Raw genomic sequence first — 19,486 nt, forward strand, 5'->3', positions numbered from 1 at the left:
AAAGTGAAATAAGCCTGTTTAAACAGCAAGAGTAAAGGTAATTTAAATTATACACTAATGTTCTGGGAAATAAACATGAAATCAGTTTGGAGAAAAATACTATAATGTTTTGGAAGCACTAAATATTTCTAGAACTAGAAAAATTAAAAATTAAGCACCCTCATTATATAATATGAAGATGCATCTGCATTTAAAGTTACAATGGCTATGTTCCATTTATGCTGTTTTGGATACTCAATCCTTGCAAGAAATCACTTATTTTTCACACTTTATAGAGATGCATGTTTGACAAAGCAAAGCATAGAATGATGAATAAATAAGAAAGAAAAAAATATAGAGAATAGAGGGAGGGGGAATCTGAGGTATAGCATATTCTGGCTTTTAAGAGACAAAGAAGATATTCAATTTAATTTTTCCAGGTTATGTTGATGAAGATGAGAGATTCCTGGGTACATCTGGGGACCATGTTCTGGTTCTTAAAGCAAGTGATACAGGAAGACATAAAATATTTTTATTTTGACTACTTTTCCCTTTATCTCATTCTAATCTCCCAACTGTAGGGGTGGTTCAGAAGATTAACAGATCAAGAAAAGAATCTATGTGCAAAACAAGTGAAGTGCATACATACATACAGTTTAATAAATCCTAGATAGACGTTGCCTCTTATTTTGCAGGAGTGATAAAAAATAATCCAAAGGCCTTCCTGAAATCTTAAACAAAATTGTGTATTATACTATCTTTTAATAAAAATAAAGTGGCAAAAAAAACTGTTGCAGGGAGGGGGGGAGAGATAAGATATGCGTTAAACAGATCAAGAAGACTGGATTATAAAAGCAAAAATCATGGGAATAGTCTTGTTAAACTGTAACATTAAGGGAGATTTCTAGGAATATGAATTTCCCAGAAAAAAACTTAGAGATGTAAGTATTTCACTATTCTTCAATAATAAGTATCTCTTGATTCTAATTGGAATGGCTAGGCTACATTTATGGCTTAAAAATTAAATTCCAGCTGATATTTTTAAAAGAAAAAAGTCTGTTAACTAAATCATTTCACCAGACTGAAATAACCCTTGCAGATTTAGGAAGTGCTTATTATAATGAGCCTAACTGGCTCAAAGAAATATAAAAACAAATTGCTGCACCCCAAATGCAAAAAGCATTAGTAAGGAAAGGAAATGGTTCCTGGTTGCGTTTTTGTTTGCATTTGGGTGTGTGTACAAGATAGAGAGGGAATAGGACAGAAGCTGGAGGTGAAGGTGAACAGGCCTCTGGCTGCCTTTCACACCCTCCTTTGGGCTGCCACCTTTGTCAGCTCCACTGGGCTACTTGCCTTCTTCTCAAATAGGGGGTTCAGGGAACTTATGTCTGAAGCAAACTTCGATGTGATTACTTATGATGCTCACTACTAAGTTATGATGGAAATAAGTCTTACAGGATATTCAGAGAGGCTTAGGAGTACACCTTCTAATAAAAGCTTTTTGAACCCTTTAATTTTCTGATACATGTTACAAAGCCTGAAAGGATACCTCTTGCAACTGGAGGAGGGGGAGTGTCTCAACAAGGCCTCCAAAAGAAAATGATGGCAATGGGGCTTTGGCTGATCATAAAATGATTCTGGATCCCTTCTCTCTCCCATTCAGCTGGTTAAAACCGTGGCAGACCACTGCCTTGAAAGTCAGAAAGAGCTTCTTAGCCGAAGCCTTAAGTGGAAACTACAAGAAAATTCTTTGCTTTTCCTCCACAAACTTTCCAAATTCCACTTATGCTTTTAAAGCATTTGTTCCAATTATTGGGCTCCTTGGGTTTTAATCTTTGGGACGTTTCGTTTTCACTGTTTTTAGAAAAAACCTTCAATACCTTATTATATTACCTGGACCATTTTCCTGGCTGATTTTTTTTTTTTTTTTTTTTAATCAGAAACGACAAATGGAAACGTGGTGAGCTGAGAGTTAGCAGAGGAGCGGAGCCTTTTCTTCTCCCCTTCTTAACACGGGGGAACCTTTACAAGCTAAAGACCTTTATTTAGATTTTGCTCGCCATTTCGTTTCATCTTCCTCACTTGGGTTTGGAGGTTGAGGACTTGAAGTGGCTACATCTAATAATTGATACCCCTCCCAAAAGCTTTTTAGTTGCTTTTTATTTAGGGGGAGACGCAGATTTGTTTTTAATACTTAATAATTACTAAACGCCGTAGCTGTTTAAAGAAAAGTTAAATAAGTCAAACAGATTGGAGGAAGGAACACAGATAATGAGGGAAAGGAATAAAAGCCTTCAATGCCGGAGACGGGTCGCAACCGCTTGGCTTCGGGGTCCACCTTAATTTCCTCCGGCCGAGGACTCGGGAGACAGCCCTGCGCACCGGCAGGAAGAGGGACTTTTCAACAAGAGAAACCTCCTCGAAACTTAAGCGCGAGTTCTTTCCCCACTGCCGCCGCCGATCCGAGCCCAGATCTCCTTTCGCTTCCTCTCGGCACCGCGTGCGAGCCGGGATCCCGACCTCGGCGCGGGGACCGCGGGGGGAGCCCAGCACCAAGGTCTCCAGCCCCAGCGGCCCAGGCCCCGGCCCGGCCCGGGTCAGGCGGAGACCCTTGGGCGGGGGAGGCGTTGGGGCGTCTCCCGCCTCCGCACAGACAGCGAAGCTCCCGCCGCCCGCGCCGCCGCTCCCGGACCGAGCCCGCCCGCCGAGGAGGAAAGTACAAAGGCGGCTCCGGGCCGCGGAGGGAGAGCGGGGGAGGGGGGCGACGAAGGGGTTCGGGTGCGCCGGCCGCGAGGAGCCCGCCCCTGCCACCCCGGCCCGCAGGCTCGGCCGCAACAAAAGACCCCGGACCCGGCCGCCTCCCTTCCGACCACGGGCGGCGGGCGAGGGGGCTGTGCCCCGAGGGCTGCATTACCTGTTCGGAAAGGGTTAAGCGGTCCTGTCAGCCCCAAGTTCATGGTTGGGTTCCCGAGCAGGGTTCACGAAGGGGGATCGTCAAAGACCAGGGCAAAGCCAGCCAAACACGCGAAGAGAAAACGCCCAACTCCGACTGGGCTGCGTTCGCAAGTCTCACTCCTGCTGTCCTAGCAAAGTCTGAAGCGGATGGAGGAATCAGATCCGTACGGGGCGACGGCTTCGGGCGCCGGGAGCCGGCTCCGTGCACACATCCGAGCGCGGCCGAGCCAGGCGGGCGGCGGCGGCGGCGGCGGCGGGAGGGAGCGCACCCGGCCCGCGCTCGCCCGCTACCTTCGGGTCGCTCCTGCGGCGCGCGGGGCCGGGGGGCACTGCGGAGACCCGAGGAACGTCCGGGGCGGGCGGGCGAGGCGGCGAGGAGCGGCCGAGCCGCGGCCGCGGCGCGCGGAGCTAAGAGCGAGGCGGCGGCGGCGGCGACAGGACAAAGGAGACCATGTGCGGAGGGAGGGAGGAGGGAGAGGGAGGAGGAGGAGGAGGGCACACCGCGGCGGCGGCGGCGGCGGCGGCTTCTCCCAGGCGGCAGCCTCGGGCTCACCGACTGCCGGCCCGCCTCTCCAGCAGCGCCACGGGCCGCCTGGTCCCGGTCCGCCGCCGCCGCCGCCGCCGCGCCGGAGGGGGACGCTCCGGGAGTCTTTATTTTTGGCCAATTTCAGTGGCGCGGGGCGCCAAGCAGGCTGCGCGGGACCGACGGCGCCTCCTGGCTGGGGCTGGCGGGCGGCGGGGAGCGCCTGGGCTGGCTGGGCTCCGGCCCGCGCTCCGCTCGCGGGAGCCTGCCTCTCCCGCTGGCTCACTGCTCAAGTGAACTCCATCGGCGGCCGTCGCCGGCGCCGCGGGCTCCCTGGCTGAACGAGTGTCGGGAAGGGGCGGCGGCGGCACCGGGGCCCCAGGCTCCGGACTTCGCTCCCCGACTGCGCCGAGCGCGCCTCCGCCAGACGCTCGCAGCCCTCGGAGCGGGACTTCCTCGGTGCGCCGAGCCGGAGCAGCCGGTGCCACCGCCCCTCCTCCGGTCCGCCCCGCGCGCCCCGCCCCTCGTTGCCCCTCCTCTCGGCCTGGCGCCGGGTCTGCCCGGCAGGGGCGCAGTCCCTGGGCGCGACAAAGACAGCTGTCGCTCCCCGCGGCCCCGGGCCCTAGGTCCCCAGGCCGCCTTCCTGGCGGACGCGCCTGGCGGGAACTGCAACTCCCCGAGCCTTCCCTGCAGTTGCGGCTTCCAATATTGCGCTGCAGCAGGGGAAGGCCACTAGGCCCATAGCTTGGGGTTGAATTGCAACTAGGCCAGCCACATCCACACAGAGCAAGCTCTCTAAGGCAAGAAAGTGATGTGTGTGAAACACGTGGCACATAGTAGGTGCTCAATCCAAAATATTAAATACATTGTTGAAAATGGAGGGGGGGCCAGAGTCTAGTATGAGAACAAAAAGGTCTTAATCTAACCTTATCCCCATCATGATCAAAGACTGAATGCAGTTTGTTAGGTTTTAAGGATAATTGAGCACATGAACTGGCCATTTACAAATCCTTCCCCAACCCCCATTCTTCAAATCCACTAACAAAGTGAAGCCAATTGGTTCCCCTGGCATCCACCAGACGTAGGAAAAGGAATAAAGCAAAGCCACAGCCTCACTACAGGGGCAGCAATTACCATTTTCCTAACATTTGTCATCATTGTGTTCTTAGTGTAGGGCCTGCAAAGGGGGAGAGGGCGCTCACTGACCACAAACTGTTGGATTTCCCTAGAAATCCCACTTCTGCCCAGAGCATATCCAGCCCCCTTCTGTCCAGACTGGGAGCGCCCCCACACCCCAGGCTCTGGCCTCCTTACTCACTGTCCCAACCACAGAGGCCCCTGGGCCATATGGGGGATGAGTTCATTTGCAAACAACAGTTGCTGTGGTTTTCCCAGCACAAGGGAAAGAGGAGAGGCCTGGATAGCGACTGGAAGGGTTCTGGGGTAGAGTGGGCACACCAGGGAGGGGCGGGGGGGGGGGGGGGAGAGGGAAGCTTGCGGTTCCTGATTTCCCTTCCAGGCCACCTCTTTACCTGGAGTGCAGCTGAGATGAGAGGAAAGGAACTGGCTGGGGAGCGGTGCACACCACATACCAATGACATGGAGACTGGCTTAAAGCATAAGGCCCGTTCCTCGCCTCTTTGAAGTTGAACATCTGTCACTGTTTGATTTCATGGTACTCTTGAAACATATCTCAAGGAGAAAAATAGGGGTGCTTGCTGTACGGCACACTTCTTTTTCTTGAACCTCCAAATACAATTAATTTGGGAAATAAGAGGGTCTCGCCTGATGCCTTCCCCAACTGGTAGCCTCTCCATGGTCTTTCTAAAAACAAATTTTTCAAAGGTAGATAGTAGAGAGAAATTTTTCTCTGACCCCGGAGAAGTCAGAAGAAAAGGTGCCTCCGCAGGTGTAAGTTTGGAGTTAGATTTTCCTATTGCTTATAAGATGTCACAAAAGCCAGCTGAGGCCCTCCAGCCCGGGGCATTCATTCTGAAGCTGTTTCTGCAATACCCAGATAGCTCAAAGGCAAACATTAAATTTTCAAGAAAAGACATTAAAATGTTGTTTCTTTTGGAGCAATCAGAATGGGATGGTTTTCTTGTCTTGTTGCTCTAATAAAATCAATATTACAGGGAAGAAATTGCCAGAGCTCCTGCCAGGTCCCCCTCGGGGTAAACCGAGATGCACAAAAGGATGGGCAACTTAGACGACCAACTACAGCAACCACTTAGCCCTCTGAAGTGCTTTTCTCAGGCAGCATTTCTGACACTTAGCATGCCTTGCATTAGATTGTCATCTCTGATTATTAGGAATTAGACCACAGATGAAAGCCTGGGACAGATCTGCATGCATCCCTGTATTTTGATGATCTGCAATCAGGAGGAAGGCAGAAACGCCAATAGCCAAGCCTCTAGAGAACCCACAGAATGCGGCTTCTGCGGCCTCCCCCGCTGCCCTGCACCCCGCCTGCGCTCAGCCTGCTCCCTGCACAGTCCAGCACTGCCACGCTGCTTCATTTCTCAGCCTCTCACCAACTATGTGCACGAATGAGTCCATTCTGATTGGTTTCCAACTTGCCCTGTTCCCTCTCCTTTCTGGAAGGGAGGGCATCAGTGTCAAAATTGGAAAGGGACAGGCGCAGGACAGCATTAGAAATACTGAGAAGGAAGACGGAAAAAAGTACATAAAAAAGGATACCCCACACACTGGGAGACACAAAATCCTAGTCCAAGATCTGACTTTCTGACTTTCAAGAATCAAGAAGATTTATTATTCTTTTTTCCTTGAGAAACTTAGCTTACCTTTATTGGAATTTTAATCCAAAGATTATAAAGTCAAATGTCAGTAACATTCAGAAGGTTGAACATACCAGCACTAATGGCTTAATGTCACCTTCGGTTTCTGAACCAGATTTAAGGAGATCAAGTCTTACAAAGTGGGGGCCCCAACAAGAAGTAGATGGCAAGAATATGGGCTCCACGGCCTTCTCAGTGTTAGGTCAGTTACTTCAGAAACAAAACCAGTTTCTGATAAACCACCAAAGACCTCCGCCAAGTTTATGATTAACTAGCTGAAAGGTAAAACAAACATGCTATCTTTCTTAAATCTCAAAATATATCTAAAGATAAACCAGGTTTGATAACTAATGGAAGTTCTTCTAAACCCACCTAAAATGGCAGAGTTTTAAAGCTTAAAATGTGAGATTTGATTCAATTTGCATCGTAAATTACCACACAGAGACTAAACATTTTCTGCTAAAATATATTTTACCAATGCTGGTCCTCTGTTGAGCATCATATAGAGAAAAAGTTCACTATAAATACAATTTACTTCAGGCATTCCCTAGCACAGTGGTCGGCAAACGGTGGCTCGCAAGCCACATGCGGCTCTTTGGCCCCTTGAGTGTGGCTCTTCCACAAAATACCACAGCCTGGGTGAGTCTATTTTGAAGAAGTGGCGTTAGAAGTTTAAAAAATTTGGCTCTCAAAAGAAATTTCAATCGTTCTACTGTTGATATTTGGCTCTGTTGACTAATGAGTTTGCTGACCACTGCCCTAGCAGAACATGTCAGGGGATTCCTGGGATCATTTAAAAGAAGAGGAAGTCTTACAAAAATTCCTCCAGCCTTTCTACTGTAAGTTGTGTAGTTTGCAAAGACCAGGAAAGGGGATCGACAGCACATGAGTTCCCTCTCAAAGGAGCCCTGGGGAAGCTGTCACCCCACCTGGGTTATTTCTGTGTCTCCGGGAGGCTTGATCTTCTCAAACGCTAAACTTCCTCAAAGTTTGAAAAGACGCATTTCTACCTGTTCTTTGGCTAGAGGTTAAGAGCCAGCATCTGGCTGACATCATGGCCCTGTCATTTCTGAGGCAGGAGACCTTGGGAAAATCTCTTCTCCCTCCGTGCCTCATGTTCCTCACCTGTAAAATGAGACGGCAGTGTTGCCAGCATGTAGGTGCGTGATGAGAGAGAAGGAATAGATGGCTGAGATTTCCCCAGCCTGCAAGGGTGGCTGGGGCACCTGACAAGTGTCTGGGGAGCTGATAAAATGAGGGGAGACTCAGGGCTCAGAGTGAGTGGGATATAGGTGTTGGCTACTCTGATGGAAGCAGATACTCTTATTTGGATTTCTGTAGCGAACAACAAAACAAAAGGATATTCTGGTATGGCAGCAATGTGCGCGGCAATGCCTTCTCCTGGGTTCTGTCAATGCGGGCCACCATGGTGACAACGAAAAGAACCACATGAACCTCAAAATAACACCAACCCCCAAAAGTGGGGACAGTGGCTTGCACCATCTCTACTGGAAAGCCCCACCTTCACACCGGCCTTACTGCAAGCAATTCCTCCAGATGGGGTCGGAGCCTGGAAATTACCGAGTCTGGGTTGCGTGAAAAAGCCGCGGGGATGGGAGTAACATGGACCTTCTTGATAGATATAGAGTCCAGTCTTGAGTGAAGCAAAATGGTATGAGAGTTCACCAGGCTTTAAGATGTCCCCAGCCCCTTTACAGCAAGGGCTTCAACTTCTTAAGACATAAAGCAGCATGCATCCCACTGATGGCATGTGGATACGTTACATTGTGATTGCCAGTTTAAAAGGGCCTATAGATTTGCTATGATTAAAAATGGTTTCTGACTGATGCAGAAGCATGTTTTCTTTTTTGTTCCTTTTCTGTGTGGGGTACCTCCCAGCTCAGTTTGGTTTTAAATCCATCTTTCTAAGGACTAGGTCTTGTGTGTCTTTATTCACACCACAGCCATAGCAGCAGACCCAGGAACAGACAGGAGCCCGGCACTTCACACCCACGTGTGAGGATACAATGCCCGCCTATTCCCTGAGGCACAAACCTAGCTTCTTGTGGGTCTAGTTCACAGCTTGGAAAGTGTTCATGTCGTGTACACAGCTCAGTATTGGCAGCCCTACCTCAATAGATGCATGATGAGGGAGGATGAATGGATGGATGGCTGAGATTTTCCCAGTCTGCCAGGGAGGCTGGGGCCCCTGACAAGTGTCCGGGTAACTGATAAAATGAAGGGAGACCCGGGGCTGAAGACAGGTGCTGAGAAGCCCAGAGGGACCTGCAGAGTGGGATCCTCATGCCTGCTGGGCGCCTTGGCTGGAGGACTGAAGTCAACAGGTTGCGCACCCCTAGGGAGCAGGAAATCCCGCTGCCAAGGTTGTCCAGCTTCCCACCTCTGCTAATTCCTGACTTAGTGCCCTCAAGGCTGTCCAGCCCAGGAGATGAAAACCCTTCCTGGGTCCCAGGGATTTCTCCTGTGGAGGCCAACCCATTTTACACTAAAGACCACCATCTCCTCCCTCTAGCTTTGTATGGCTAGCCAACCTAGGGTGGCCCAGACCCTCGGCTCCGTGTCCCCCACCCCTGAATGAGGAGGTTTTACAGGAAGGTCTGTTAGTTATCCCGCTGAAAGGGCTGCAGTAGTTCACGCTCTCACTGTGGTAAGCAAGAGCCTCCACCATTGTGTGCCTGGGTTGCTACAATTGATCATGGGGCTGCAACGAGAGGGAAGTAAGTAAACTGAACTGGGTTAGTTTATGATGCAGACTACTGAGACGCAGGGAGAAATAAATATTTTCCAGGTGTAGAAGTCAAGAAAAAAGAATTTTACTTTCAAACTTCACAGTGTACTATAAACTACAAAGGGAAGAAGTATTAAAAAAAAACATAAACTATATCTTACTTAACCTCCAAATCTACATTAAGATATTAATATTCAGAATCTGACAGTCCCACAAAGAAAGGCGATGCAAGATAAGCCATTCAATCCCTGCCCGTGTTGCCCAATGGCACTTCACTTTTTCCAGAAGGAGATAAGATCGGGACTCTGAGTGTGTCCTCTGGGTGTCATCAGGGCACCCAGTCTTCTACACCCCTTAGCACTGATGGGGTTTGTAACTCGGGGTCTAGAGGCCTGCATTTGATATCAGGTCTGTCTTGCTTGAGGACAGGTACGCACCTGCTCACATCTCCAACACTGGACCCTCTCCCTGGTTCTACATGAAAATGGGGTGGGATAGGGGCCAGAGGTGAGTACAGTGCAAAATGTGAACACAATGCCTGCAGGAGCCGGAAGGAGGGCCGAACAAAATGTGCAAGTCAGTGGAGATGATCAACTGAAAAGAAGATGCTTTTGTTAAGGCACTTCCTTCAGCTATCTTTGCGTAAATATCCCAGAACCTGGTTCTTAAGCAGGCTTGCTGGATATTGTAACTCATGGTCCCTGGCCTGGTGGTTAGGAGTGTGGGCTGGGAGTTAGAAGGACAAATCTCTGAATCCAATCTCTATTAAGATAAATGGTTCTGCACGAGCCCTTACTTAACTTTTCCTAAGCCTCACATTCCTCATCTGCAAAGTGGAGCTAGTACTCTAAGTCAACCCCACGGTGTTGTTGTGAGCATTAAATAAAATAAGGCATCTGCGCAATTTGCTGCCGGGCTCCCCATGCGGGGTGACTCATTACACTGGTGCCAGCCATTTTTCCGGGGCGACTAAGAGATGGCTGGTCTCATGGTTAAAAGCATAGCTACTCTCAACAAACTGCTGGGTTCAACTCCCGGCTCATCCTTCACTCCCACTTAGCAGCTTTGTAACGTGAAAAGACTGCTTCCCACCTCCGAGTCTCGTTTTCCTCATCCATACAGTAGGGTAGTAGCAGCACCTCCTGTTATTACAGCAACTGCTGGGAGGGTTCAATAACTTAATGCGTGTACAGCACTTGGAGCAGTCCCCGGTCTCGCTAGCCACAAGCCATCTGGGAGTAGATGTTCTTAGTTTTGACCAATAGTTTTTCACTTCCCTCTTCCTTGGTTCATAAGGGTGCTGCCGCGCTTGCCTAGAGCAACCTGTTTTTCAAAAATGTTTACAATTATTATGTCATCTGTCCTCAAAGCAATACTGTGCAGTAAATGGAATACCTGCTATTCTCCTCCACATTTCAGACGAGGCAACTGATAGCGAGAGCACAAGAGCACCCCGTGGAAGTGGGGGTCAGGGTGACAGCACAGTTCTGAAGGACCCACCCCTTCTTCGCATCCCAAATTCCACATCCCACCATCCACACGATTAGTGGGTCTCCATTTCTCACTCCCTGGGCCGGACCTGAAATTCTGGCAGACTCTCAAGGCTGAAATAGGTCAGCTCTAGGTCTTAGTTAAAACAGAGTCTGATAGTAGAGTCTAGAGAAGTTTCAAGGGCCAAACACCATGGTGAAGCTGCCTTTGAGCTGTGGGGATACTAGGGCATGTGACTAGTTCACCGTCACAGGTTTTAAGTTTGGAAGATTACTGACATCCATGTTAAGGTCATTTGCAAAAGGAACGTGACCAAGTGGTGGCCAAATGAACGTCAGCACATCTTTCCCTCCAAGGGTTTGCTTTCTTGTCCTGGAAACACGTTACCTGTGAATATGAATATTCCTTAGGGTCCTGGAAATGCTACCGCTCCATCCATACTAATACAAAGGATTTCGTGCTTTCATTTTAGCTTCATCACGGAGTATCCAGACAGTCCAAATATTTACTTGCAGAAATACTCATCGGCAAGAATGGATCATTTGCTTCTACTGTTTTGGTGAGTCATACAGTTGCCGGGGTACTAGGTGGGCAGCGAGAATGTCAAATAGTCCCCTTGGGTTAGCCTTCCTGAAAGCATTTTATTGGCCAATGTTTCTGATTTTCCACCTTGTGCTGGTCTTCGTTTTTCTCCCTGTCTCTCCCACACTGTCAGAACAGAATTGCCACCTCTCCCGTCTCGGTGACTTCATGAACCAAAGGAGCGTACTTTGCAAAGGGTCACCTGCTACACACACGCCGACTGCTCTGATCGCTTGCTGCTGTTACCCAGGGTGAGGGTGAGCCTGCACACCCACAAAGCCCTGCCCTCCTCGCTGGTCCTACATAATCTCCTTTTACAGAGCTGGGCTGCAAATTAAACCAGCAATTTCTCCTGCTGCTCCAAACACAGCTTCTCTTGAAGATTTCCTTAGGGAAATATATCCAAGAAAATGTCTCACATGTATTACCTGTTTCTTGGCTCGCTTTCTGGACACTGTCATTCCTTTAGGGGCATAAATTTCCTTCGTGGGAACAAGACACTGCTTTGGCGAGCTAAGATTCAGGAGTGCCAGGACCGTGCCCTTACATCCCCCAACCCTAACACCATCATTCCCCTGGACACCTAGTACAGTCCTCATATGCAGTAGATGGTCAGTAGCAGTCCATCAATGAGTTAACGGATCCACAACCATATCCCTGCCAGCTAAACAGAAGAGAATGAAGACACAGACTGAAAAAATAAATTAAACTGTAAAGTCCTTTCCACAAACTGCCACCAGGTTAGGATTTCACAGAATGTAGAAACCCATCGTCATAAGGCTTACAGAGGACATATAAGTTCTCCTGAAAACGTATTAATAATTAAAACACTGCACCGACCACTGCGGTAGCTACTCTCTAAACATGGCCTCTGGGCATTCCGTAAGTGCCTGCCATGCTGTGAGGAAGCCCAAGCAGCCCACTGGGAGGAGACGCAGGCCTCGGGACCCACGCCTCCCTCAGTTCCTCGCTCAGTTCCTAGCTCACAGCCAATAGCAACGTGCAGCCATGAGAAGGAGCGTCGTGGGCATTGTCCTTCCTGCCCAGCTGAGCTGGCCTTGGCGGCTGCCATGTGGAACACAAAGCCCTGACCAAACTGCAAAACTGTGAGCAAACAGAGAACTGCTGTGTTTTAGGCCATTAAATGTGCAGCGTGTTACACAGCAACAGGCAACATCCACCTCAGTTATCCCCAACGTTCAGAAACAGAGGGTGAGCGCGTGCCGGGAGGAGGCATCCCTGGACATCACCTGGGTTCTGGCCTTCGCAAGGGAATGACAAGGACCTTGAGGTTAGAGAAAGAACCAAAACCCTGAAATAGAGATAAAAACAGCAGCAGCAACAAGAATCCTGAAATAAGAACCCTCCTTGCCAAAATAAGGAAAAGCTTTCTTTTGATAACTTAGACGAAAACGTAACATGACAATGTTAATGAAAGCATACATCTGATCTCCCCCTTTCCTTTTGGAGGCTGTCAATGTTTGCAAAACTAAAAAAAGTCGTTAGTAATCTCTTCTTTTATCTAAAACAGATTGCTGTTTTAAGCACAGCCTCATGGAACTGCAGGTTCAAAGGAACCTGAAACCGAATTAGCATAAAATCTGGAATTCTCATCTCCACCAAATGCACAGCTGCCATGTGACAGCTCCTCTGTGACTCTGGTTTCAAACAGAAACTGAAAGTAGCTGAGGTGGCGTGGGCCCCCCCCCCCCCCCCCCCCCCGGGCCCCGTGCTTTCAAGGCTCACTCCCTTCCCAGACTCATACACTGGAGAGAGTCTGAGAGGCTTACCTAAATCTCTGCTAATGGATCCCCTGGGTGGCAACCTGCCCCACAAAACTAGTGGGGTGGTGGCGGGGGACCCAAAACCGGGGATGGGTTATAAGTAAGGAGGGTTAGGGGTTGTCCATATGATATGAATGCTCTGCTACTACTTTTAGGAATATTAGATATTTTAAAGTAAAATCACACACACACACACACACACACACACACACAGATGTGAAACTGTTGGGACTACATTGGCAGGGAGGTAGAGCACCCTTTCCCAGTTTCTCCATTACAAATGCCAAGAACCCCACACTCCATACACTGAAATTTAAACAGGTATGTCATTCTCTTTCATGATTCATTTAACCCTCTCAGCTTTCTCTTTAGGTGATGACAACTCTGAGCATCTACATTTAATTCTGGACCACGAAAGGGAGGTGGGGAGCTTTGCCTACTGCTGAAACACCATCACCTCTGGGACACAAAGGCACACTTCTTTGTATGGGGACGGGCAAAAGAAAGGTACATGTATGTGACCCCTGAGGAGTAACATGCTGGAGGGGGACGTTCCCATGCCAGGAGAGAGGGTGCGTTTGCCCAGGCCATCCCAAACTTCCTCCTCTGATCCCCAGATGATCAACTGCATTAATTAAGTGACAGCTGGTGGGGGCTGCAGCAATAGCACATGAAAAGCAGGTTGTGGCCGCGCAGGGAGCTGAGGCATGGCCTTCTCCTCCCCTTTTCACATCCCTCCGGCCAGGCCTGCAGGATCCTCCCTGTCCACCACACTCCACTCAGAGCCATCTGCTCCTGGTGTTAACTTAACATCCACCAGAGCACTGCTGCAGGAGATGGGGAAGGGCCTATGTGGGCCAGGTGGGGTGAGCGGGCAGAGAAATTCACAGGGAAGTGAGTGTGGACCTTCGGGGGCTCCTTTCACCCAGGTTCCCGCCTCCTTTGAAGTCCCTCTACGTCAGGTTACAATTTTCCATATTCTCCAGGAGAAAAAGACTGAGTGAGCATCTGGTATTTATACAGACTCTTCGAGGGAGCTGACGGATTTAATTACAAGTGTTAATAAAACAGGGACATTGTAGCCAGGCTTTCAAATAGCCACTCGCCTGTAAGTAACAAGACTTTCCCTTCGTGCTGCCGTTAAGAATGCAATCTATTTTCCTAGCAATGAGTTTTCTTAGAAAACACAGTTGTTGGCTGGTAGCTTTTATTTTAATTTACAATGTCTTTCTTATACAAAGATCGAGCTGCAAACAACATTCTGTTGGGCTGTGTGCTCTGAGTTGTTTCTCTATGTGCACTAGTGGTGATGGATTTTCCCTCTGTTCCCAGTGCTCACTTACAGCCCACAACACGCATCTGTAAAATGAGAGGCTGGGTTTAAAGGTACAGCGTCAGGCCAGGAAACAGACCGCAAATAGCCGATCTGCAGGAGGGTTAGAGAACTGGCCTGACCCTCGCTGGCAGCAGGTTCGGTGAGTTTTAAAAACTGGTAGCAAGGCTATCGCAGACCATAACAGGGAAGGGTAGGTGCTGAAGGAGTGTTGGACCAGATTAGCAAAGTCAGGGGGGCTGGGTTCCAGAACAGACCCAGTCCCAATTAGTGTGGCTTTGGGTAAAAGTCATTGAACCTTTGCTTCATATTCAACTGCATGCAAATTGGGATGAATAATCTCTCTCTCACTCTCTTCCATACACGAGATCTTGTGATTCTAAGTGACCTAGTATTTAGATTATGCATAGAGAATAGTCATTGTGTTTGAAAATATCATTTCCTCTTTCCATTTTCTTAATTTTTTTTAAAAAAGAGAATAACTTTAAAAAAATGTTTTTATTGATTTGAGAGAAAGAGAGGGAGGGAGGGAAGGAGGAAGGGAGGGAGAAAAATATCAATGAGAAACATTGATCTGCTGCCTCCTGCACACCCCCTACTGGGGATGGAGCCAACAACCTGGGCATGTGCCCTGACCAGAAATTGAAACAGTGGCCACTCGGTGCATGGATGACTACACTCAACCAACTGACCACACTGGCCAGGGCCATTTTCTGAATTTCTAAGTAGGCATACTGTTTTGAAATGTCAGAAGTATGCTATAGTTTGTATTGAATCCTTCCAACTGGCATGCGTGATTTAACGTCCTCATCCAAACAGTCAGGGCACATGTGAGCCTCTGGAGCTCTGTGCCCCTGTCACTTGGTACCACAGGCCCATTAAACACATTTGTCAGCTTTGTGTTTTAAAAGCAAAACCAAAAGGTTAAATGTGTCATCACGTACTCTTTAATCTGAAATTCACAGCGGAAGGATTTAAGAGACAAGGGGGGGGGGGATATGCATACCCCCCCCCCCCCCACACACACACACAAATCAGAACACTGATGGATTCCAAGCTGAGCTTTGTCTTAATCAGATTGTTCCTAGCCAGGGTAATGTGCAGGCCACATTGGGAACCAATTTAGTCATTTCTGACTTCTCAACAATCAAATAAAACAATAAATAGCCTGAACTGGGCTTGAAGGGGAAGAGGACCACATGTATTTCCTCTTAGGACGTTTTTTTTTTAACATGAAAGTTTGGCTTGAAAAGAACTTATTGCGCAGACACATGTGGCCTCAATAGGACAGATCTGTAACTGACAAGACAGAGTCCAGATTCGAGCTCACAGTATCAGCATTTAAGCCCTCTGAGTTTGGTAATGGAAAGTTTGGGTCACATTAAGGGCTGTGGGATCGATCCAGGGATAAGATTTAGTTTTGAATGAGCCCCTTGGGCAGGCTGAGCATCCCCCTAAGAAGCTCCATATGTCCCACATTCCAGCTTGTTCCTTCTCCCCTCAATTCCCATTGGATGGGCCAGGAGAGAAAATTCCTGGCTGCAGACCACGTCCCTGTGTATTTATTGTTGACTCCCATCCTTTGAATGACTTTAAAATGCTTCCCAAGTTTATATTTTGAAAAATCTTAAACTTACAGAAAAGATAAAAGGCGGGTATGAATAACTCAGTGAAGCCCTTTACTTAAGTTCCTCGACTGGTAACATTTTGCCACATTTACTTTAGTTCTTCTTACTGTTGAACTGTAGTAAGACAGACCATAGGCATCCACGAATCTGGTGTCTGTAAGGGGAAACGCAAGCCCTCCCACCTTCCTTCTCATGCTCTCTGCATGGTGCTAGTCTGTGCCATGCTTACTGGGGGGCGGGTCCCTGAGCATTGCAAAACCACACATGCTAAAAAGTCTGCACCAGCGCCTCTCTGCGCCTGGGACTTGTGATGACGGAGCTCAGCTGGGGGCCCTGGAAGGTGCCTGGGGCTGGGTGGAGCCCAAGGCACTTACTTGTTTCTAGCACACACGGCGGAGAGGCTTGTTTTGGGGTATCAGGCACTCACCTCACTAACAATAAAGTAGTCATATTTGACTTCTTCTGTCATTGGTCTCTCATCTATAGAACTGAAGTGTGATGTTCTTACCCCAGAATTGTGGGGATTGAATGGGTTAGAACAGTCCCTAGCACAGCAAGCACAGTAAGTAGATATATGTAATCGTTATTCCTTATTTGTCTTGCTCCCTCGGGACCTTCTAAAGGAGAGCTGGTAGGGAGGGCAAGCGCTGGACATCCATTCGGCCGTGCTAGCTGAATCTCATCAAAACCTTTCCTTAATTCCAACAGTCTGTGACCCACACGTGACTAATTTTTGTCAAGTAAACGAAAGCCACTCGGACAGTCAGGAATGAGGACACTTTTACTGAGTCTGGACTATGTGCCGGAAGATAACACAGCATGTTAATTGCCCTTTGGGAACTTGTAATTCAGGAGAGAAGAGGAAACGTGTATGAGTGGAAGGCAGAGCGTGAAGGGTGTCCTGGGGGAAGAGTGGCCTGGGGGAGTGGGGGAGGGCAGATGATTCACCCAACAGGAGAAGGCCGTTGAAATGGCAAAGTAAGAAGAGGTGAAATATCCTGAAGAGGCAAGGGAGGTAGAGGGGGAGATGCTGAGCTGTGAAGCTTGGGAACTAGTTAAAATCAGGAACGCAGAAGCAGGAGGGGGAATACATGGAAACTGCTTTGGACGAGATGACTCTAAAATACTGTGAGAAAAGCACAGACATGATCAGAGATCAGGGACTGGAACGCAGGAGAGAGGCTCAGAATCGTAGACAGGTGTGGCGCCCTCTACAGAGAGAGGAGGGGAGAGGACTGCGGAATGGTGGGGTGGGAAGAAGCAGACCAAGGACACTGAAGACAGCATCCACGAGTCCACACTGACTGGGTCTGGGAGGAGCCGCAGAAAGAGTGGTGTGCGGGGGAAAATCGAGGCAGCACCCCTGCAGAACTGAGGGGGGCAAGAGCTCCAGGGGAGAGGACCTCAACATGGCAAAGGGGCAGGGCTGGGATGGAGAGGTGAACTGCCACAGGGCATCTTGGTGGGCACCCGGAGGACTGCAGGGGAGGAGGCAGGAGCTAGACCACACAGGAAATGCTGATAAGTAAGGAGAGTGGAGAAGCAGACGCAGGAGCGCACACTGGTTTTGAGAAGTTTGATGGAGGGTGGGAGGAAAGAGGAACGTGCACCTTCAGGCCACGGGCCTGTTTTCAAGACGACAGGAATATGGATAGCACCCCTCAAACCACCGAATGCAACTTAACGTGTTCTCCCCCTTCCCACACACGCACATCTCCATCCCATAAATACATGGTTTTTCAGATAAAGAGTAGTCATTATGCCAAATCAGGAGTAAGGAATCCGAAGTCACACACCTTGCATTCAGAACCATTTTGTCCATGGGAGGTGAACGGAAGCACAAGGAGAAAGAAACCGCGATGGAATTATGGTGGTTCTGAAACGTGGCTGCACATCCTCTGACCCTCTCCCATCCAGAGGCCTGCCTCCCCGCCCTTGGAGCTGGGGACCTGGGACAGGCTCCCAGGGCCCAGGTGAGAAGAAGCCCTGCTGCTTCTGCCTCTGCTCCTGCAGGAAACCCCTCCCAGAGCCCACCTGTCATTCGAGGGAAGTCCACGCCACCTGGGAAGGACTTGTGGAGCTGATGGGGTGAGGGGGCGGGGTAGGGGACCGTCCCTGCCACGCTCAGCCTGGTGTCATCCACACCCAGGTGTGGGGCGTGAGAGTGAAGACATCCCCAGGCAATTCCAGCCGCCACCATTCAAGTCACCCAGACCTCCTAGAGCACAGGTAAGCCCTCCTGCTGTGCCCCGTCCAATTCCTGACCCGAGCCTGTGAGTATCATCAAGGGGTTGCTGCTCCACACCACTAGGGTTGGAGTAGTAACTGGGATAAACATGTCTTAAATAGAGATTTTCTGCTTTGTCATTCTCCATCAGAAAGCGGTTCATTTCAGAGGCTGTTTCCATGCTGGGGGAGGCGGCTAATTTGAGATACTTCCGTAGTGTAGGCCTCACCTGAGGTGCAGGGAGAGCTTAATCACGGGATAAAAACTGACAATCTGAATTGTGGGGAGCAGGAGGTGTAGCACATCGCCCACCAGCAGCTTTTACTGTGGCCACTTTTAAGAGAATCAACAAATGTAAGAGAATTTGATAAATATTTTCCAAAATAAAAACACAATTGGTTGCAAGGGGATCCAGCTCCGGTCCTCATTAGTTACCCTCCGTTTGTCAGACAAGCCCCATATCTCACTCGGATTGCGGCGGATGCTTTATGGTTAGTTGGGAGATGTGACCATACATTTCCTTCCGGCCACACGCTTTCTTGAGGCTGCTGTCAAATGTAGAGGACACACTCAAGCCCCTCTTCCCACAGGAGAAGGAGCTCCGGCTTCCGGGGAGAGGTAAAGGCAGGCCACGGCGGCGGCTTTTGAAGCGGCTGGCGGCAGAGGAGGGGGCAGGCTGCCATTATCAGTGGCTACCAGCCTCCCCGGGTCACCTCAGGTGATAAAACACTCGGCTGACACCAGAAAAAAGAACCATCACTCCTTCTCCTCTGCCCACCCTTACTCCCTTGCTCCCTCTCCTTTTTTAAAAAGGAGGCTTTTTACCCTCATTAAATGAAACCTTATCTCTGAAAGGCTGCAATCCTCAGCAAATGACAAGAGTGCCTAATCTCATTTTCTGACAAGTGATTCTGACAGCACCTTCCTTTTGATTTCTGAGACATGTAGTTAGACATATATTAATCTGTCAGTCATCACCCCTATGAAGAATAAAAAAAAAGAAGAGAAAGAAAGAAATGAACATTTGTGATTATGAAGGCAAGACAAGAGGCGAGGACACCTACTTTGACACAGACACATTCCCTTCTCAGGCACTCCCCTCCCCCAGGCACACAAGCATCCACACAGCGGGGCTGGCAGCTGCCAATCAAGGTACCTGTGCACAAGCACCCCTGGTTCCAGGTAACGTGGTCCAGTGGAAAGAGAGTTGCTCTGATGTGAGGCAGACCAGGTTCAAGTCCCTGTCCTGCCTCGTAACGACCAGGTTGATTACCTGAGATCTTTCATCTCTGCACCTTAGGGTCCTATATGTAGGATACGGTTCATGGTATCTATTAGCTATAAAGATTAGATCATCTTTATCTAATGCACGTACAAGCATACAGTGGGCACCCAATACACAGAAACACTTGTTATGACCGTTATTTCTAGAAAAAG

The 19,486-nt window shown here is 49.1% G+C and overlaps 1 protein-coding gene across 2 annotated transcripts in view; it reads right to left on the minus strand.

Annotated features, from left to right (window-relative positions):
- The window catches only part of AUTS2 (activator of transcription and developmental regulator AUTS2), a 1,178,049-nt gene that overhangs the window by 86,479 nt on the left and 1,072,084 nt on the right, over positions 1–19,486 (minus strand). The gene's annotated exons all lie outside the window — the stretch shown is intronic.

This window comes from Plecotus auritus, assembly GCF_963455305.1.
Source record: "Plecotus auritus genome assembly, chromosome: 7".
Lineage (NCBI taxonomy): Eukaryota > Metazoa > Chordata > Mammalia > Chiroptera > Vespertilionidae > Plecotus > Plecotus auritus.